The 22,965-nt window shown below is 37.9% G+C and overlaps 1 protein-coding gene across 3 annotated transcripts in view; it reads left to right on the top strand.

Annotated features, from left to right (window-relative positions):
• The window catches only part of LOC120417442 (galactokinase-like), a 104,414-nt gene that overhangs the window by 6,750 nt on the left and 74,699 nt on the right, over positions 1–22,965 (top strand). The window contains exon 2 of one of the 3 annotated variants that reach the window (XM_052711340.1): positions 7,712–7,744. The exons of the other annotated variants lie outside the window; for them this stretch is intronic. The gene's annotated coding sequence lies outside the window, so the exon portion shown is untranslated. The remainder of the gene's footprint in view (positions 1–7,711; positions 7,745–22,965) is intronic. 3 annotated transcript variants of the gene reach the window in all.

The raw sequence follows: 22,965 nt of genomic DNA, 5'->3' as shown, positions 1-22,965 counted from the left end.
AGTAACTTATGGTCGGATTTCCAATGTTATCTTTTCGATAACAATATTTTAAATTTTTTGAAATCAAGACTAACATTTCAAATAGGCCAAACATTGAATATAACGCCCTTTTGACCATAATCAAACTTAAAACTTCTAAATTTACACATTTTTTCTTTGTTCTATTATTCTGTTTTTTTTATTATACTTTTATTTTGCTGTTTCACCTTATGTGTGATTTAATTGAGTTTGCCAAACCACATTGCTAGAAATAGGCATATGAAAAAAACGCTTTAATTTAAACTCTGCTTGATTTCAGTTTCTTTGCTGAAGCTTTAAATCATACAAGTAAATCAAATGATGCTGTAAATTAATATTGGTGACTGGTGTCAATTTTGGTATTCTAAATTTATTTAATTTTGATTGGAAATTCCTAGAAATAACTTGTTGTAACCACCATAAAATTGTCTGATAAATGTTGGCCAAGCCATCAATAATGAATTTCCGTTGATTGGTTTCCACATTAAATAATGAAGCCAGAAAAGCCACTGTTCGCGGTACTGTAATGAATATTCTGTTCAAACAAAAACACGTTGCAGGTTTGATCTATTGTGTGGTTTGCACTATTTTGCACTGTTTTGCCCACACACAGATCGACACTAAACAACAGCACCAGTGAGTTCAATTTATCGGAGGCCAATTAAATCGGACACTCGACGGGCATTAATAATCGGCGAGTGCGCGAGCGATCTAATTTAAATTCAATCGACTTTAATTGGGAAATGGTTGCGTGTTTTGTGGCCGCCCGTGTGATAACCGTGTAAAAATGTAATAAATCCAATCTCTCCCCATGATGGGTCACCTCCCGCCCCACACAAAAGCTCGTAGCTAATCAAAAACGTTGAAAAATTAAGCCTCTGGCGTCAGCACGATCTCGTTACTGAGGGGTGTTAAGGTTGGTTTACAATGACTTAAGTTTGACAGTTCTCAGCAGTTTTATTGAGAAATGTCAAATTTATGCCAAAGTTTTGGAAGTTCTAATCTAATATTGGTTTGGGTTAAATTTAATTAACCTGAGAACGGAACCCATTTCACAAATCTACATGGGAGGAGGGATGCGTGGACATACGGTACGATCGCTGCACTGTGTTTACACCTTAACAACAGTTTCACAGTGCATCATCAGCAGGGATGGCCAGTGTGACCAGTCACTGGAAAATGTGCATAGTTTAAGGTTTCGCGTGCAGATGTCATCCGCCAGCCTCTGTCGGCTTTTCCCCAATCCTTGGTGGGAGGGGACGTTCCAGTTAGGGTAAAGGGCTTTATTGTGAATTAAGAAAAACAACTTATTAAAAGTAAACTGTACTTTTCTGTCAGACTTGCAACAATTTGTAAACTTTAATTTAAAAAAAAAATCAGAAATGGACTTCAAATTATAACGAACACTTAAAGGTTCAAAGTAGCACCCCCCACCCTACCACCCACCGGTTGATTCATCACGGTTGCCTTTTGTGGTGTGGTGGCGTGGCGCAAAACGTGAACTAATTTCAAATATATATAAATTCACTTTGATCAGTCACGTGCGTAATGAAACGACGAGCTATCATTGGCCCCATCGTTGATGACCACTTTGCGCTTGTGAGATCTGCTTGATGAAGTTGAAGGTGGTGGCGATGGTGGGCGGAAGGAGCCGCTGACAGGTGCGCAATCCAATTACCGGGCCAGCATTAATTTGCAGAATAACAGCAATCCAGAGATTGACCGCAGTCGTGGGCTGGTTTTTGCTTGCACTGTGGTGATTGCTGTAAAAAAGGGTTCCAAAATTACACTGGTTTCAGCTGATTTTAGTTTTAAATTAGTTGTTTATTGAAGGCCAATTTTATTAGGATTTGCTTGATAGATTAATGGCTTTGACGTCGGCATATGAGCATCTATGGCACTTTTTAAATCTTTGGGTAAACGAGTCTTCACTGTATGTTGAACTTTTAAACAGTATCTGAAAAGTTTTTTTACTCAAAGATGTTTCCAAGATTTTTGGATTTTTAAATCATGGCTAAAACGGTTTTCGTTTTAAATATTTTCTTGTTTATAACATCAAATGTTTCGATATTTTTTTGGACTTTTTCAACTATGCATTAATGCCAAGATGTCGATCGAAGATTGACGATAATCTTTACATTACAACAAAAAAAAAATGGAGAATCGGAACCAACATGAATCATGACGTGTACAGCACTTTTCTTAACAACTCGTAGAAGAAAATTTATAGATCGAGGCCGTCGTGAAAACGTCATGTTTTGACGTTCCGAGTAAAACGCGTTTTGATGTTTGACCTTGAATACACAAAAACGAGAGCTTGTTATGTAAACAAATTTTGTTTGGTTCACAGTAAAAAAAAATCTGTTTAAAAGCGCGTGCAACAGCATGCACATTATACAGCAAAAAAAAATCTGTGTAAATCGCATGCAAAAGCATGCACATCACCTTTGTGAGCAAAAGCATGTAATATTGTATGAGAAAATGTGAACGAGCAATTCCAGCTCGAAACAGAAATTTTTTAGGTACTTTTTTCTCGACCCTCTCCGATTTCAATGAAACTTTGTAGATATGTTATCCTAGGCATATATAAGCCATTTTTGTGTATATGGAGTCAGTTACACTCGATAATGACATTTGAGAAGGGCGTAAGTGTTTTAAATATTTTTGTATCTCGAAGCCGTTGCATCGTATCAAAAAGTGGTCAAAGACAAACTTGTAGGAAATTTGACGGGCTTTCCGAAAAAAATACACTGAAATAAAAAAACACTCCACTTTTATGAGATTTTTTGATTTTTAAGTTTAAAAGTCAAATTTGAAGGTGAACCCACGATTTTTTTTCGTTCAAAATTTTTGTGAAAATAGCCTAAGATGTTACAAAAAGACTCACGAAAAATGCAGGATGGAGCAACTCACCTAAAAAAATACAAAAATCATTTACTGAAACAGTTTTTTTCAAAAGTGCTCTAAACATCAAAATTGTCAAAATCCGAACACGAGAGTCGATTCTCCAGACAATTTTACATAAAAGTCTCCATATTGACCATTGTCCTAAGTTCAATCCTTGTGAAGTTACAGAGGTTTTAAAAATAAAAATGTTGAAAAAATAGGTTTTTTGATGGTTTTTCACAATTTCTATATGACAGACTTGATTTTTCAGTCTCGAAAACATTTTGACCGGAAAGCTCGTCCAATTTCTCATAAGTTTGCCTTTGACCACATTTCAATTGGATGTATGGGCTTATAGATATAAGCTTATTACATTGCTCATAACTGAAAACATAATATTTTTTCAGTGTAGTATTATACTGGATAGTAAATTAGCTTATATCTGTAAGCCCATATCCAATTGAAATGTGGTCAAAGACAAACTTATGGGAAATTGGACGAGCTTTCCGGTAAAAATATTTTTGAGACCGAAAAATCAAGTCGGTCAAATAGAAATTGCGAAAAACCATCAAAAAACCTATTTTTTCAACATTTTTATTTTTAAAACCGCTGTAACTTCACAAGGATTGGACTTAGGACAGTGGTCAATATGGAGACTTTTATGTAAAATTGTCTGGAAAATCGATTTCCGTATTCGGTTTTTGAAAATTTTGACGTTTAGAGCACTTTTGAAAAAAACAGTTTCAGTAAATGATTTTTGTATTTTTTTAGGTGAGTTGCTCCATCCTGCATTTTTCGTGAGTCTTTTTGTAACATCTTAGGCTATTTTCACAAACAATTTGAACGAAAAAAAATCGTGGGCTCACCTTCAAGTTTGTCTTTCCTACAAGTTTGCCTTTTCCTACAAGTTTGTCTTTCACCACTTTTTGATACGATGCAACGGCTTCGAGATACAGCAATCCCAAGTAACATTTTTTTCCAGGAGTTCTACAAGAGCTCTTCAAGATAGCTACAGCATAGCAGTTTGGACCGCGGTAGGATAAAACTCTCTTCAAGTACTCTTCCAAACTCCTGAAGAAGTTTTGAAGAGAATTTTATCCTACCGCGGTCCAAACTGCTATGCTGTAGCTATCTTGAAGAGTTCTTGTAGAACTCCTGGAAAAAAATGTTACTTGGGATATTTATATTACGAAATACACAAATATTAGAAACACTTAGGACCTTCTCAAATGCCATTATCGAGTGTAACTGACTCCATATACACAAAAATGGCTTATATATGCCTAGGATAACATGTCTACAAAGTTTCATTGAAATCGGAGAGGGTCGGGTACAACCGATTCCCTATTTGACATGGAATTGCTCGAACAAAAAAGCATGTACAGCCAAAGTTAATGAACGAGGGGATAATCCTAACGAAAAGAAACGTGAGGAAAGTGCTATTTTGCGAGAGTATAGTCCTCTCGCGTGTTCATTCGTTCATTGGAACAGTTGATCCTATTGAGTGGCTTATATGGACAAATGACCGCCACTTAGTCACCGAACCATGGTGGCCCATACGGCAAAGGCACGGCTAAATATGCCGAAGGTCTTGGGTTCAAGGTTCGGTACCGGTACTTTTTTTTTTTGATAGATGAACTTTTTTTTGAAGATGAACCCATGAGTAAAGTACTCTCGGTAATTTCGGGATTTATCCTCTCAGTCCGCACACAGTACCATTTTACTACCGAATCGTGCTCTTTTTTCTCTCGTATGCTGATTCCCAGTTCTGGGTGTACCGAAGAAAAAAAAATCAGGTCTGCTCGCCCCAAAAATAACATCAATCCGGCGAAACTCATATTCTGATTACCAAGTCCGCGCCCCAACCATCTCGGCTATCTCACCGCTCTGAAATGTAAAAAACAAATATCGAGTTTGAGCGAGTAAAATAAAAAGATCCAAAATATATGCCTCCCCGTTTGCTATCATAGTAGCCAATGTTTTATTCTAAAAGCGCTTATATACTTTGAATTTAGATAATTTGTCACTTATTGTTCACTAATATGCAAATATCTCGGCTTTACATGAACATAAAAAGGATGTTAAAAAACAAAATATTCTACGTGAAATTGTCTATAAGCTGCATAGGGACGTGGCGTTACATCGTGCTGCCATCTGTTTTTTTTAAGTGCAAGAGTGGAAAAGTGCTGAGTCATCGTCTAAAAATAGACGGCTTCCTACCTCGCCCAGCAAAATGAAGTCGATAAAGTAGTCGGTTTCGATGTGAAAAAGTGGAAAACGTGGTCTAAAAATAGCGACGCCATCCCCCTATTGGGGAACTATACCCTTTCTCAGCCTATTTGTATTATCGTCCTATCAGCACTTTGATCATGAATAACAGCTTTTATAAAGTGTTTTTGGCTGTTCCAAAGTAATAAATGCCTCAAAAAATAAGTGAGCAAACAACTCTCCCTTGTTTAAACATCTGCGAATGTTGATTTAATAGCGGAAAACGACAAAAGTGATGAGAATTGGTCGAACGGCTTAGAGTGATTAAAATGGGCATATTTCCCCTACATTAGTTTTGGCAGTAAAATTTTTTGGCACGTTTTGTGGAGTGATTTTTGAATTTTTTCACTAAAAAATAAATTTTTTCCTTAAAACACCCTGCCATGCCGAAATAAAAGCATTTATGAACGATGTCTTTATAGGAATTTGTTCAGGGGACATTAAGCAATAACTTGAAGCCCATGGCAACCAAATTTGAATGACTTTAGTATGTTTGTTACGTGTATTTCTGAAAAATACTCGAAAAAGGCACTTTTTCATTCAAGCTCAGCGCGCGAGTTGTAAACCATTTTTGGGATTTTTTTGTTGTATGGAAACATTGTTCCTGACATCCTAATCTATCATTCTAGGGGTGAGCACCGAGGTTTTGACCACTTTTATTTTTTTTTTGGGTTGGCCTAGTATACAGTTAAGCAGTTTTCTACGAAATCGAAATCACCAATTTTTTTTACAGTGTATAATTTTTTCAGTGAAGTCCTTATAGCTATAACTTTGCCAAAGACATCAAATCCAGGGCTGCGGAGTCGGGTCATATTTTAAGCGACTCCGACTCCAACTTCGACTCCGGCTTTCTGGGATTAGACGACTCCGACTCCGACTCCGGCTCCGGCTTTCAGATCCAACCGACTCCGACTCCAACTCCGGCCCACCAACTCTAGCTGACTCTGACTCCGACTCCGACTCCAGCTTTCAAAAAATGGTTGTCTCCGACTCCGACTCTACATATTTTCAAATATTTCAAAAATTAGTTTACTATTATTTCGAAAACGTTGATAAATGGGATTATTTAAAAACTCTTTAAGTGAAAAAAAACGGGGAAAAAGTTTCTAGTTTTACAAGCTTGAAACGTTATTGAAACAGAAATCAAAAAACGCCAGTTTTGAAGGCATTTTCAGAAGAACAGTTTGGTTAGTAAATTTGGATTTATTTACTTAACCTCAAATTTTCATTAAAATGTTTAAAAGCTGAAATATTAAATTGTTATTTTTTAATGATCATTAAAAGAAAACTGGCCTTAATGATTGATTTAACAAATAATTTCAATTTGCTTACTTTTAAGTTGACATTTATAAGAAGCACAGTGACTATCATGGTCACCCAATGAAGGAGTTTATTATTACAAATCAATGTACCTAAAAAAAATCTTCGTGGTAAGAACACTTAAGGAGTCCTTTGAGGTCTCGTGACCTAGATAATATTTTGCCTCGGAATTTTGGATTTATTTGAATTTTTAATTTTTTTTATATATATATTTAAAAGGAGGCACGCGATACTTCTTGCATCTTCTCCTAAAACGAAGCTTTATGAATGGTCGTGCACCTCCATGAAAATATATGAAAAAAAATTGGGTAAAAACAAAAATCCACAGAATGAATATTTTCTAGGTCACGGATATTTTTTTATCTTGAAATCCTGTCCTATCCTGAAATCTTAAGATTTATTCAACGATAATTTGTTACAATATCAAAATAGTTTGCCTAAGGATCAACATTCTCAGACATTTTTAATTTTTTGTACAAAGTTATAAACAAAATGCGCATGTTGAGTTCCAAGTAATAGATTGTTATAATCGTTGAATATTTGTTGGAAGAGTTATCCTATCTGTGATTTTTTTGTTTTCGATTTCCATAATTAGTGATCAAGGGTCCTGATTGCTCAAAATCAACCACTCCATTCGCGAGCACAAATAGCAGCCGACGCGATACTGCCCTGATGAATTCCTACCGTTTGTCACTTTCACTCCATTCGCTCCCGAACACTCTCTCTTCTACTCTCATTCTCTCTCTCATCGGCTCAGTCTCCGAACGGCTCCAGCAGGCCGATCGTCACTCTTAACTGAAAACATTTTTTCTCTGATGCAATGCGTTATACTCATTGATTTGGGTTGCTTAAAATCAATGTTATCAATTAAATTTTGCATTTATTTTGATTTCATACACAGAAAAAAAATGATGGTAATATTCATCAGGAAATGGTGACAGATATTGTGGCAAAAAAATGATAAATTTTACCTCAGAAAATGATGAATTTTCATCAGAAAATGATGAAATTTACCTCAAATAATGGTGAAATTTACCTAAAAAAATGATGAAATTTACCGCAAAAATGTTGAATTTTACGAAAGAATGTGTATTATTGCATTAAAAAATGTGTAATTTGTGGCTCAGAAAGTGGAAGGATAGGTATTGAACTGTCATCCATTTCAGAGAACGTAAATAAAACATTTGATTCAAACGAATATTTTTTTCATGACTTTCAGGGTACTTTGTGCTTGATCACTCTAAGAACTCGGGTAGGTTTTGTTAGCAAATATTACTTTAAGGTTAGACGGAACGCCAGTTCTTGGACAACTTTTGTTCAACTTAAATAAATGTCTGAACAACACCCGGACTATTCTTCCAAAACAGTCCGGAAGAAGCACTAACACAAACTCACCAAAACAAACCACGACGGCGGCACGAAATCTGCGACGATTCCTGGACGTAAACACCTGGACACACTGGCATCTTCCTCCAGACCGATCCGGAAGAAGCACCAACACAAACTCACCAAAACACACAACGACGACTGCACAGAATCTGCAACGATTGTTTGACGCACGAGCGACCAAAACTCCCGGACACGCGACGATTGAATCACGATCCGACAGGCTCTTCGCTGAGCATGTTAGTGTGTGAGTGTCGTCGAGCGACGGAGTAGGCAAATATTTTCATGATGTGAACAGTTCGGGCCAATCGCTGGCTGCTTGCGAGTCTCATTCGCTCATGAATGCTAACGGGTTGGAATATGCGACGAATGGATAGGCAATGAGTGAGTGGTTTCTGTTCATTGAACCGAAAATCAGGACCCTTGATAGTGATTATTATTTATATTTTTTGATGTACCTCGTAACTTTTTCCCTGAACATTGATTTACCTGAAACCACCAAGACATTCACTATCGGGGTATAAGATGACTGTGTGTGTACTTTTTTCAGAAAGAACTAAATTAAATTTGGTCAATTTGAGTTTAAAGGGTACATAAATATTGGCAAAAGGATGCAGTCAAAATTCAATTAAATATTTCTGACTACAAAACCAATATTTTTTTGAGTTATGATGATACTACATAATTGGGTAAGAGCTGATTAACAGGTTTATCATTCAGTGATCTCTAAAAAAAAATGGCAACGCAGCGCATGCAACTTGAAAAAAAATATAAGAAGTTTTGTTAATTAATCTGTATTATAACAAATACTAAAAAAATAAAAATAAACATAATTTTTGTTGAATTTAAGATAACATCGACTCCGAATCCAACTCCGGATAATCAGAAATTTTCGGCTCCGACTCCAGCTAATAAAATTTAGCCGACTCCGGCTCCGACTCCGACTCCAGCTCTTCGAGTTTTTACGACTCCGACTCCGACTCCGACTCCAGGCTTCTCAAAAAGACCTGACTCCACCGACTCCGGCTCAATCGATCAAATCGATCAAAAAATTTCTTCAAAAGATACAGATTTTTGAATTTTCCTTTATCATTTTGTATGGACAGCTGCCAAATTTGTATGGAAAAATATATGGACAAGAAAATGATGCAAAATGGCTTCTTTGGGCATATCTTATGCTGTTAAACTACGAAATATTCATCTTTTTTCCCTCGAAGCACAAAGTTGCCAATTTTGGCAACAGTTTGCTCCAAATTTCCCTCTCTGCCCCCCTTGCTACTGCTCTGTGACCGCAAATGAGTTTTCATTCACGTTCTGGGACCCTGCACAAAGAATCGCACCTTTTCCCTGGCCCAGAGTGACTAATCTGGGTGGGATTATCGTGGATGATATGTGCAACAAGTGCTATTTCTGAGCTCGACTCCGTGGCGCGGGAAAATCCGTTATTATATATAAATATAATGTTGCAAATGCGCTGAACTGTCTCTCCTCTAAGCAGATATGCGAATTTCTTTCTCGATTTTGTTTCTCCTCTTTGCCGAGCCGGCATTCGGGTTTGCGAAAAACAGTTTTCCCACGGAATCGGACTCTTGAATGTGGGGGGGGGGGGGCTGGAACCGGCCAGTGAATTCTGATGTGCTAGCGGATTTGAAGAATCGTTTTACTGCTATCGTTTAAATTTGCACTCATGTGCTCGGAGAGAGGAAGGAAAAACAAAACATTGGATGAAAAACCAACTTTAAAACTGTGCCAGTGATTCGAAAAAAAAATTGCTTTAACATCAGGTTATATTTTCATTATGACCGATATTTGCAATCCTAATTAACCAGATCGATTAATACCAGTTCATCGAATCGAAAAATTGCAACACACAGACCAAACATCAAAGCATTTCAGCATTGTACGCACAGTTACGCAACGAATAATCCTCCAAAATACCTCGATAAATTCCACCGAAATGCTCACTCACCATGGCAGTTGGATTTCCAGCCACGAAAATGTGAACTTTTCCTCATTAGTGCACACACACAGAAAAAAATCAATTCCCGTAATCGTGAATTAAGTTCACGAATGTGAGATCCACGAAGGAATTTATTCATGAGTATGGTGCATTTGCACCATAAACGTGAATATATTCCTTCGTGGTTCTCATAATCGTGAACTGACTTCACGGTTTCGAGAATTGATTTTTTTCTGTGCATTGCTGAGCCATGTCCAGGGGCCCTGCGTTGAACTCTGCTGCGCGGAGGCTTCCACTTCTGTCCGGATCCAAATTGCTCACGTCCATTACCGTATGAAATCGCGCTTTCGATTGTCTTTCTGACGGTCGAGTTCAAGAAAATGGTGCACTTTAAAGTGCATTTTTAGTGCAGGTGGGGTAAAAGCAGTTGTTCCAACGAGTGATTAACAATGAGAAGTTTGAAAAACAATCTCAACAGTCAATTTGAATTGAGCCAAAAAATATGTCTGTGGTGTCCAGTTAACCCCACACATCCCTCAAAAGCACACGTCATCAGCAAGCCATTATGAGTGAATGAAAATGTGGTGAAAAGTGAATAATCGCTCGGTCATTGCCAAGTTGAAAACAGCATTCAATGAAGGCGCAGACAGTCGCAATTATGAGTTCGCACTAATTGCTGTCGGATCGACGACGGTGGCGGTGAGCCTTGTACGGAGATTCCTTTGAAGAAAAGGAAACTGTTCTGTGTTTGATTCTGAAGGCCACCAATCGCCAGAGTTCTGATGTTGAGTGCGCGTGGGTGCATTGAAATGGTATGGAAGTCAAATTTGGTTGTTCTTTTCTACTCACTTTTTTTGCAAGAAACAATTAATGTTGGAATACATTTTTCAAACTGTAAATATACAGTTGCAACGATGAAATCAAAAGGTATAAATTTCTCAACAGTCAAAACTATCGTTTCCACCTGTCATCAATCAGATTTGCTACTACTTTATCTTTGTTGAGATGAAACGAATTCCTCACACTTTTACTTACGGTTATGGTCATAGATAGTGCATAAGAATGTAATTCTTTGCGGGCATCGTCCAGGTGTTATTTTCTCTCTCAATCCGATAAGTGTTGGTTTGATTGACTTTCAATGCTGCACCGCAACTATGCTATTTTTTCGCTCTTCTCTTTTGCAGAAAACTGCACAAAAAATGCACTCTCACATATGAAATCTTCACCGATGATGGCTTGAATTTTATCGTAACATTGCTTCACTTTTTTGTTGTTGTTTGTTGCTGTTTTGCTTTGTTTGGGGGGTTTCCCCCACGGGCTGGTTGCGTGAGTGTGAATGATAAGCTCCGAGTCCGGTGCGGGTAAACAATCTTGTGGTTGAGGGGTGGTTTGATGGAACAGTGGCGTTTGTGGGATTGAATACGAAATCTGTTAATTTTAGTCAATATTTAATGCAATTTTGAATCTTCTGAATTAAAAATGTAAAAAGTTAAATGTTTGAAAGAAGAGTACAATAAGTCATGTTTGTCTGGCTTAGTTTCGTACTTACATAAGAGCTAGACTGTACAAATTCAGCCAAATTCGGGCATTTGTATTTTTTATTTCATTTAAAAAGTAAGTTTTTCCCGTGACCCATAAAGAGTATCGGGGCCAAATTAAAAAAGCGGATATAGTGGCTTTTTCTTAACTTAAAATCAATATGTTAAGGTTAATGTTAACATTCCATAGGTCGCCTTCCCTAAGGGTTCATGATAGGGTCCAGCTGTTGACGACACACTACCTTCCTTTTACTAAGTAATTGAATCCTGAAGGGAAAGATCACAAGTTGTGTTTGTCCGAGCCGGGATTTGAACCTCGGTCTACGGTTTACGATACGAAAGCGTTACCACTAGGCTACGTGGCTCGTTTTTTTTTACTTTCTGGTGGCCTTTCCAATGACCACAGAAGCCATTTTGTGTTATTCGTTCACAAATTACTTCAGTTTTGCCTTCCGCACCACAACGAGGAAACACCAAGGACGTATTGAATCTGTCCAAAAACAATTCTTACTGTACGCACTACGTAAACTTAACTGGACTGCATTTCCTCTCCCATCATTACAAGAACGTCGTGAATTTGCCATGCTCTCTTTCGTCAACGACATTGGGAAATTCTCCGCAAACTCACACAGCAGTTGTACCGATCCCTCTTCGATTTGCGTGAAACTTTGTCCTAAGGGGTAACTTTTGTTCCTGATCACGAATCCGAGGTCCGTTTTTTTATATCTCGTGACGAAGGGGCGGTACGACCCCATCCATTTTTGAACATGTGAAAAAAGAGGTGTTTTTCAATAATTTGCAGCCACTAACGGTGATGAGATAGACATTTGGTGTCAAAAGGAATTTCATGTAAAATTGTACGACCGATTTGATGGCGTACTCAGAATTCCGAAAAAACGTATTTTTCATCGAAAAAAAAACCACTTAAAAAGTTTTAAAAACTCTGCCATTTTCCTGGACTGTAAATTGTTTTGGAACATGTCATTTTTTGGGAAATTTTATGTATTTTTCGAATGTACGTTGACCCAAAAGGGTAATTTTTCAATTTGAAAAAAAAAATCATTTTAAAATTTAGTGTTTTTTCTAACCTTGCAGGGTTATTTTATAGAGTTTAACAATATTCTACAAAGTTGTAGAGCAGACAATTACAAAAAATTGAAACACAAACATTAGGGGTTTGCTTATAAACATCACGAGTTATCGCGATTTTACGAAAAAAGTTTTGAAAAGGTTGGTCGTTTTCGATCATTGTCGCTCATCGTCACCCGCGACAGACATGGACGACGAAACAAAGAAAAGCGCAAAAAGTAACTTTTTCATAACTTCTGTTACATTGTTACACTCTAAAAAATAACTCTGCAAAGTTAGAAAAACACAAAATTTTAAAATGAAAAATTTTGTTCTAAATGAAAAAAAAACTCTTCTAGGTCAATGTAGATTCGAAAAGTACATTAAATTTCCCTTAAAATGACATGTTCCAAATTTTTTTACAGTCGTGTAACGGAAAATGGCAAAGTTTTTAAAACTTTTTCTGTGTTTTGTTTCGATGAAAAATACGTTTTTTTTCGAAATTCTGAGTATGTCATCAAATCGGGCGTGTAATTTTACATAAAAGTCCCTTGTTGTGACTCGTGCATTGCGAGAATCAAAAAAAATTTTGTGATGAGTGATTTTATCCGGTTTGTTTTTTATATTTTCGAAAAATCCCCACATACAAACAGTGCACTAGCAAAAACAATCGTCCAAGGGGTTATTCTTATGCAAAATTAGCTGAACTTTCAGAAAAAATACTTTCAAAATCACACGATTGAGTTTATGGGGTTAAAAAATCTAAAAACTGGTAAAAAATTGTCAAAATCATAACTTTTTCAAAAAACTTTTTTGTAAAATTCTGATAACTTGTGAAGAATACATGCAAACCCCTTATGTCCATATATCAAAATTTTTGTTTTTGTCTATTCTACAATTTTGTAGAACATTGTTACACTCTAAAATGTAACCCTCCAAAGTTAGAAAAAACACGTTTTGTTCTCAATGAAAAAATTACTCTTTTGGCATATTTCTGATTCGAAAAGTACATTAAATTTTTCATAAAAAGACATGTCTCACGATTTTCGACAGTTGAGTAACGGGAAATGGCAGCGGTTTTAAAACTATTTTTTAATTTTTTTTTGATGAAAAATATGTTTTCTCGGAATTTTAAGTACGCCATGAAATCGGGCGTCTAATTTTACACAAAAGTCCCTTTGACACAAAATTTCTATCTCTTCGCGGTTGAGAGCTACAAATCACTGAAAAACGTGTCTTAGTAAAAATCCAGAAAAATGAAAGGGGTCGTACCGCCCCATCGTCACGAGATATCAAAAAATGGACCTCGGATTCATGATCAGGGACCAAAATTACCCCTTAGAGCAAAGTTTCACGAAAATCGAAGAGGGGTCGGGCAACTTTTTCCGATTTCGTGTGAGTTGGTGGATGTTTCAGTTCAGACTCCTACACCTCAATCTAACGTGGAATTTTCCGAGGATTTCTAATATGTCAAAATTGAAACCAAAAAGTGTCGTCTTGTTGGCCTACAGGGCAAAAGTTACCGTTGTTTAATGTTTGTTATAGAAAAATCACAAAACTATAAGAAAAACGTTACTTAATCCATCTTCAGGTGGTTGGTGCCTTCCTCACATTTAGAGGGTAATGCTTTCCAAAATAGATACAAAAGGGCGGACCTTTTAGTGTTCTATCAACTTGATTCATTATTCATACCATCAGATTGGGTAGTCAGATCTTCATAATTCAGGGCACTTATGCACCCAAAACTGGCAGCGCTAGTCCGAGAGAATGATGATCTCGAGTCGAGAGAATAGTGGTACCATTCACGGACGCAGAGAACACAGCTCGAGATGGGCGATAGAACTATTCTCTCGAGGTTCATTTGCAAAAAAAGTTCATCCGTCAAACAAAAAACCAAAAGTGTCGACAACGGGAATCGAACCAGAGACCTTTGACAAACCAATCCAATGACTTAGCTGCCTCGGCCACCACAGCTTGGTGACCAAGGAGAAGTCAGAAGTCGATGTATGACACTTGTTGGAGATTTATTGATTCAACTAACGAATGAACTCATTTGTTGTGATGGTGTGAGTTGGTACCATTATTCTATCGATTTTGGCACTGAGCCCTCAATAAATTTTGAGAGAACGATTATCTCAACTCTGAATTTCGGGTGTGTGCTTATAACTTTAGATAGGGTTGTCAGATCTTCAATCTTTGAATCGTTGAAAAGATCTTTTGGATACCTATCCAACGACAGGTCGTATGATAGATCCGAACAACGTTTTCATCGAAATATATGAGATCCAGTCTCTAAAAAGTGCATAAATAACACTTAAGTGCTTATAACTTTTGATAGGGTTGTCAGATCTTCAATCTTTTGAACTCGTTGGAAAGGTCTTTCGAAAACCTTTCTAAAAATGTATAACATGACGGGGTTTCTTACAAAAACCACCCTTTTTACAATCTTCCGGACTTTTACTAGAATCCAACTAGAATCGTTTTTTTAGCATAACTTTTGAAGTACTTTACTAAACTACTTTATAATTTTAAATAGCGACTTATGGGACCCCATGACGGATCGAATGAGACCAATACGGTCCAAATCGGTTCAGCCAGTGCCGAGATAACCCAGTGGAATTTTTGCCTTCCTCACTGAGGTAAGGCTATAATCCTGCTCTAAAATTGAACTTTTTATTTAAAGCTCGAAAACCCACCATGATGTATACATATCGACTCAGAATCGAAAACTGAACAAATGTCTGTGTGTATGTGTGTGTGTATGTGTGTGTGTATGTGTGTGTGTATGTGTGTGTGTATGTGTGTGTGTATGTGTGTGTGTATGTGACCAATAATCTCACGCAGTTTTCTCAGCACTGGCTGAACCGATTTTGACCAAACCAGTTGCATTCGACTTGGTTTAGGGTCCCATACGGTGCTATTGAATTGTTTGAAGTTTCGATAAGTAGTTCAAAAGTTATGTATAAAAATGTGTTTTCGCATATTTTTGGAAGTTGAATAAATGGCAGTAAACTGAACCAAACATCATCATTATATACATCGTTGAATAGGTAATTGAAAGACCTTTCCAACGAGTCCAAAACATTGAAGATCTGGCAACCCTGTCTCGAGTTCTGACCACTTTAGTGATATTTATGTACTTTTTTGTAGCCGGATCTCACTTAAATGTATGTAAACAATGTCCGGATCTATCATCCGACCCATCGTTGGTTAGGTAATCGAAAGACCTTTCCAACGAGTCAAAAACATTAAAGATCTGGCAACCCTATCTCGAGTTCTGACCACTTAAGTGATATTTATGTACTTTTTTGTAGCCGGATCTCACTTAAATGTATGTAAACAATGTCCGGATCCATCATCCGACCCAGCGTTGGTTAGGTAATCGAAAGACCTTTCCAACGAGTCTAAAACATTGAAGATCTGGCAACCCTGTCTCGAGTTCTGACCACTTTAGTGATATTTATGTACTTTTTTGTAGCCGGATCTCACTTAAATGTATGTAAACAATGTACGGATCCATCATCCAACTCATCGTTGATTAGGTAATCGCAAGACCTTTCCAACGAGTCTAAAACATTGAAGATCTGGCAACCCTGTCTCGAGTTCTGACCACTTTAGTGATATTTATGTACTTTTTTGTAGCCGGATCTCACTTAAATGTATGTAAACAATGTCCGGATCCATCATCCGACCCAGCGTTGGTTAGGTAATCGAAAGACCTTTCCAACGAGTCTAAAACATTGAAGATCTGGCAACCCTGTCTCGAGTTCTGACCACTTTAGTGATATTTATGTACTTTTTTGTAGCCGGATCTCACTTAAATGTATGTAAACAATGTCCGGAACCATCATCCAACTCATCGTTGATTAGGTAATCGAAAGACTTTTCCAACGAGTCTAAAACATTGAAGATCTGGCAACCCTGTCTCGAGTTCTGACCACTTTAATGATATTTATGTACTTTTTTGTAGCCGGATCTCACTTAAATGTATGTAAACAATGTCCTGATCCATCATCCGACCCAGCGTTGGTTAGGTAATCGAAAGACTTTTCAACGAGTCTAAAACATTGAAGATCTGGCAACCCTGTCTCGAGTTCTGACCACATTAGTGATATTTATGTACTTTTTGTAGCCGGATCTCACTTAAATGTATGTAAACAATGTCCGGATCCATCATCCAACCCATCGTTGGTTAGGTAATCGAAAGACCTTTCCAACGAGTCTAAAACATTGAAGATCTGGCAACCCTGTCTCGAGTTCTGACCACTTTAGTGATATTTATGTACTTTTTTGTAGCCGGATCTCACTTAAATGTATGTAAACAATGTCCGGATCCATCATCCGACCCATCGTTGGTTAGGTAATCGAAAGACCTTTCCAACGAGTCTAAAACATTGAAGATCTGGCAACCCTGTCTCGAGTTCTGACCACTTAAGTGATATTTATGTACTTTTTTGTAGCCGGATCTCACTTAAATGTATGTAAACAATGCCCGGATCCATCATCCGACCCATCGTTGGTTAGGTAATCGAAAGACCTTTCCAACGAGTCTAAAACATTGAAGATCTGGCAACCCTGTCTCGAGTTCTGACCACTTTAGTGATATTTATGTACTTTTTTTGTAGCCGGATCTCAAATATTGAAGATCAGGTAACCCTGCCTCAAGCTATGACCACCTAAGATGCCACTTATGAGCCCTTGAGTAATATGTGTGTTTTTTGTATTCCGAAACTTAACGAAATTAGACGAAATTTGTGTCCAAACCCATTTTTGGAAAAAAGTGAGGAAGGCACCAACCACATAGGTGGATTAAGTTAGTTTTTTATCAACATCCCACCACACACACAGACATTTGCTCAGAATGTGATTCTGAGTCGATAAGTATACATGAAGGTGGGTCTTAGAGGTCAAATTAAAAATTTAGTTTTTCGAGTGATTTTATAGCCTTTCCTCAGTAAGGTGCGGAAGGCAAAAGGCGATTGCTGTATGGCTGTTGCAAAAAGTTATTAAAGTATTAAAGAATCCATTTTTAGTACACCCAAAATTAAAGAACGAGGGGATAGTCCTCACGAAAAAAAACGTGAGGAAAGTGCTATTTTGTGAGAGTATAGTCCTCTGTTTTGCAATTTCATGCCAAAGCATGAGTTTTTTGCAAAACTAAAATCATTTTTGGATTCATAATAAGACTTGCTCTTTATGCATGAAGATTAAACAAAATTTAATCAATATTATTACTTTTACAAAACCTTTGAACGACCCTGTTCAAAATTTTTTTCTTGCCTACCCCAAGAAACAAAACATTTTCCCCTCGCTCAAAGCACCCCTTTGCTCCGACTAGTTATTTCCCGCTTGTTTTGATCGGAACAACACCGCTGCGCTGACGTCGATTTTTTTTCATTGCTTTTGCATGTTTTCGATCGCAGTTTTCCGTTTATTCACTCGATCGACCGCCCGAACAAGGCGGCGGTGAAAATATTCGCTTATGAATTAAAAAAGCAATAAATAACACACTCGCATGCACTCACACATATGGCGCTGATAACGGAGCTTTAACAAGCGAGGGGGTGAGGAAATATCATAGCTATGAGGAGGGTTTCACAAAAAATAACTTACTTTTGATGAAATCACTCAACAAATCTTCAGGTTCAGAAGAATTCACAACAAAATGTGAAACTAGAAGATCATTTCACAGACAATTTTCCTTTTTTTGTTTAATTTGATTAAGAAACAAAGATAATTTCATGACAAAATTGCCATCACTGATTGCTTTTAATCTCATCACATTCCAGCCAATCTAACAAAGTCCAGATTTCACACGTTTTAAGGGGTTGATCCGCGTCGCCGGATGGTCCATTTCGTAGAACCTTTCATCGCGGGCATCCCACTAATAGGATCAAATTCTGAATGATTGATGAGCGTCACGAGTCCAAAAAAAAAAAAAAAGAACCAACCGTACACTATTGTCCACTTGGGTAATCCGGAACTCGTGAGGGAATTTTGTTCCCTCCCAAATAAAAAAAACCTCGAATCCCCCCTGCACTTTCAGGATTAGGAGCGACACAAATTTTCGTGAAAAAAAAATGTCGGAAAAACCGTGCACGTTATCGCACTCACTCACCGGACGACTGAAAATCTACACAAATACCAACCGCGCGGCCATGCAATTTCAGTCGGAAAATAAGACCCACGGGTGGTGGCCACCACGCCGCGGCATGCACAAGGTGAGGTCTTGGCGTGGACCTTGAACGAAGTAGCTGCAGAGGCATTGCCGGTGGTCACCGTTGCTTGCTTGGGTCGGGGGAGGCACAGTGGGATTAATTTGAGGAAAAACATCATATTATAAGCTTAAACATGCCATTTAAAAAGGACTCAAGTCTCAGTTTTTGATTTTTAGCTAATTTTTTATGTTTACCTGAATTCAGGTGAATTTTACAAATTCTCTCATAAATGAGATTTTTTTAAGTTTTAAAAAGCTCGGCATTCTCAATGTAGTCAATGGCTCAAGTAAAAGTTAGCAATCAAACTACTTTTTGATGATTTCCAGGAAAAGTAGTTTTGATAGCTGTAAACTGCAAATCTGATAAGTAAAAAGTCGCAAAAAATCAGCATCTAAATGTAGAAAAAAATGTCTCTTCGTTTATGACATGATATATTTTAATATTAAAAAAAAAAACAAAAGTCAGTTTTCGCCTTCGAGATATCGATGAATGAAGTAATCAATTGATTAACTTCGAGGATTTGAGGCAAACTGCAATATCCCTTGTAAATATTTTGTTTGCATTTGTTGAGGGGAAAAGTTCATGAACAATCTTCTAACAGTTGAATTAGCTTATATCAACGGAATTACTCAAAAATCATGAGATATATTTCATTGATATATTTAATCAATTTTCACTACGTCTCCTTTCATGGTGTCAAAAATTGAAGGGAATTTTTTCACAAAAGTACATTGAACCTGATATTTACACAAGTCGCCAACATAAAATATATGGGAACTTTAGTCAAGCATGCAGGGGCTTAATTTAATTTAATAATATTTACACATACCGTGGCAGTGCGTGGCCGAATGGTTACGCTGTCCGCTTTGCGGATGATTCTGGGTTCGATTCCCATCTGCTGCAACCTTCCATCGGATGAGGAAGTAAAATGTCGGTCCTGGCCTTGGTTGTTAGGCCGTTAAGTCATTCCAGGTGTAGGAGTCGTCTCCATGCCATAAGAACAAACAACACACCACACCAAGCCTACTCCGTTGGAATCGCTGGCGGCGGTTGGACTCGCAATCTGAAGGTCGTCAGTTCAAACACTGGAGTGGAAGGTTCCTTGGAGTAGAAAGAGGTTTGGGTGCTCTCCGCATTCAAGCCTTCGGACTCTTAGGTTCGAGCAGAAACATGCAATAGAGACCACAAAAGACCCGGGGGTCGTTAATGTGAACGGTTTGATTTTATTGTTATTTTGACATACCGTAAACCAGGGTGACTTTGATAGGATTTCAATTTGTTTTTGGAATATGTTCTAACAGGTAAGGTTATTTTTTATTTTTAAAACATGTACTGGGGTAGGCCACACAAAGTCCGTGAACTATTTTGGAGAAAAAGTTTTTTCAATAGTGTTTAGAAAAAAAGTTACGCTAAAAATTCTTAGTTTAAATTCTCGAGTGACTTTGATATTCATAGTGTTTCTTGTTGAAATCATATTTAAGGTGTTCAAACTTTATTTGTATGTTTAATATACCATCCGAGCCACGTAGCCCAGTGGTAACGCTTCCGCCTCGTAAGCGGTAGATCGGGGTTCGAATCCCGGCTCGGACCAACACAACTGGTGATCTTTTCCCTTCTGGAATCGATTGCTTAGTAAAGGGAAGGTAGTGTATCGTCACAAACTGGACCTTATCACGACACCTTAGGGAGGCGACCTATGGAATGTTAACATTAACCTTAACATGTTAACATTAAGTTGAGAATGTTTTGGACTAAGGTTGAAGAGGGGGTTTGGAAGGCAAAAGTGTAGAGGTTGGGGGGGCAAGCGTATGGGTATAGGGGTTTTATGTGGGTAGGGTAGGTTGTGTATGCATACGTTAGGGAGACGGTGTCGTCGGGGGGTTCGGGTTATCTTTGTGGGTTGTGGGTCGGGTTAAGGTTGGGTTGGTATGTGATTGGAGGTTGGGTGATTGGGTGTTTATTTACTTGAGGGATTTGGGGGCACAACGGTTTGGGGTGTGTTAGGGAGCGGGGTTGATTTGTTTTTGGTGGGGGAGACTGGGTGGGTAGGGGAATTTAGGGGGGAGAAATTGGGGGGTGGGGTTTAGTTTTTTTTTTGGGAGAGGCTGCGCGAGGAGACTGGGAGGTTACGGGTCGGGATCTGGGGATTTAGCAGTTGGTGTTTAGGCTTTGCACTTGGGTTTAGTGGGGGGGGGTTGGTTGTAGGCTTGCTTAGGGGTGGGATAGGGTGGGGGGTGGGTTAGTTCGAGGGTGGCGGGGGGGGGGTTTTTTTGTGAGCCCGGATTTGTGTGGTTTCTACACTTGTGAGGCTGAGGTAGGTTTTTTCGGGTGGTAGGGTTGGGGGGCATTATTTTTTTTTTTTTGGGGGGGGGATGTTTTGGGTTTATACGGGGAGTAGGTTTATGGGGGCGGTTTGTGTTCGGGTTGGATGTGTGAGGATGGTTAGTGGGTCGTTGGGTTTTGTTTGTTTTAGGTGGGGGTGGTTTGATTTTTGGTTTTGTGGGAGGGACGTTTGTGAGGGGATTGTGTTTTTGCATTTTTTGTGTTTGGGGTTGCTGGTGCGGCGGGGTTTGGGGATTTTTCGATATTGGGGGTTTTTAGGGGGGAGGCGGTGCTATCTTTTTACTTTTTATTATATTTAACTAATTAACTAATTTGGTTCAAATTATGACATTAGGAAAATTTAACTAATTTGGATCAAACTATGACATTAGGCAAATTTTCTATTTCTAGACCTTTTTAAAAACAAAGCTTGATAATATAATTTAAACATTATTTTTTTTATGGAGGAGATCACAAAATTTCCTCAGAGTTTCAATTTTTAAACATTGCAAATCAGACCACTCGTTTCCGAGTCATCGTCAGTTTGAAAATTACAGGCTAATTAGGTGACATTTGGAAAAAAAACATTTTCATCGATTCGAATTCTTTGTGTGGCTGGATCTCAGAAACTGATTGCCCGATTTTACAGTTCCAGAGACAAAATTGTAGGAAAGCTTTTCAAAAATATGTATTTTTCAAGAAAAATGTTGAAAATGCAAAAAAGTAGGGACCTTTCGATTAAAAACATGACATTGTTTAAATAATGATTTTTTATAATTTTTTTGTAAAGATTATCTTATTTTTTTTAATTATGCCTCCTAAACCAGATTTGAACTATCTCGCACTATTTCTCAGAAGATGTATTATTTAGTTCCCTGAAACATATAAGAAAATTGGACAGTTGAAAAATACGTATTTTTGACACAATTGAATTTTAAGTGATAAAAAGTTAAATAAAAAATTGGGGGCTTGCCCACAAGCAGAAGAAAATCAGTTCAATTTGTTGGGTAGTGACGCGCGTTCCATTGGGTGGCATTGTGTGTGAAAAGAAAACTTTTTTTGTTTCGTGTTTCATTCTGGTTGGCTTGTCCGTAAGCAGAAAAAATCTATTCAATTTATGGTGTGGTGCAGGGATGGAATAATCGCAAAAAAATCAATTCCGCTTGCAAACTTTCTTCACCCGCGATAGAGAGAGGAGGCAAATCACGCATAACTAAATCGCTCCCAATATTCTCCAAGAAAATCAATCTGCTGATGATTTTTTTGTGAATTTCCTTGTCAGCACCACTTAAAAGTATTTATTTCACTTTGTTTACAAACATTGCCGTTCTACACAATGTAACAGGTCATTTTTCGACGTCTGACGATACACTTGCAAGTGTAGTAGTGAAAAAGATGTTCCGCCGAATAATCAAGATGATGATTTTTCTAGATTTCTTTTACCGATCTTTCGTGCGCAAGAGAGGAGAGCCATGCTCCTTTCGGATTTTTTCTCTTGATGAACATCCAATGCTTTTCTTTTGATGATGATTATTCCATCGCTGGTGTGGTGACGTTCATTTTCGTTCCTTTTTTTATAATTGATATAATCAAAAAAGTTCTTACTACATCATCGTTGATCGGGAGGCACGACGTCGTGTGAGTTGTTGAATTAAAATTGGTTTAAGTGTTCAAAGCGAAAAACTATGTGCTTGGTGAGTCTGCAACTTCAACTATCGGACTAACATTCCTCCCTTTTGTTGAAATGCAGGCTTCTTGGGAGGGCGCCGGTATTGACTAATAAAGTCGGGGTCTTTAGGGGTTAAACAGTGAACGGATGGTTGGCTCTCACTGATAATTTTTAATTCATTGTTTTACTTCAGCTGATCTGTCAATAACGGAGTAGCAGCTCATTGGCAGTCAATCATGCTCATGCTCATGCTCATGGTCATGCTCATGATCATGCTCATGCTCATGCTCATGTTCATGCTCATGCTCATGC

This window comes from Culex pipiens, unplaced genomic scaffold, assembly GCF_016801865.2.
Source record: "Culex pipiens pallens isolate TS unplaced genomic scaffold, TS_CPP_V2 Cpp_Un0002, whole genome shotgun sequence".
NCBI classification, from domain to species: Eukaryota; Metazoa; Arthropoda; class Insecta; order Diptera; family Culicidae; genus Culex; species Culex pipiens.
Note: the sequence above shows the minus strand (reverse complement) of the source record. Positions and strands in the feature narration are given on the sequence as shown.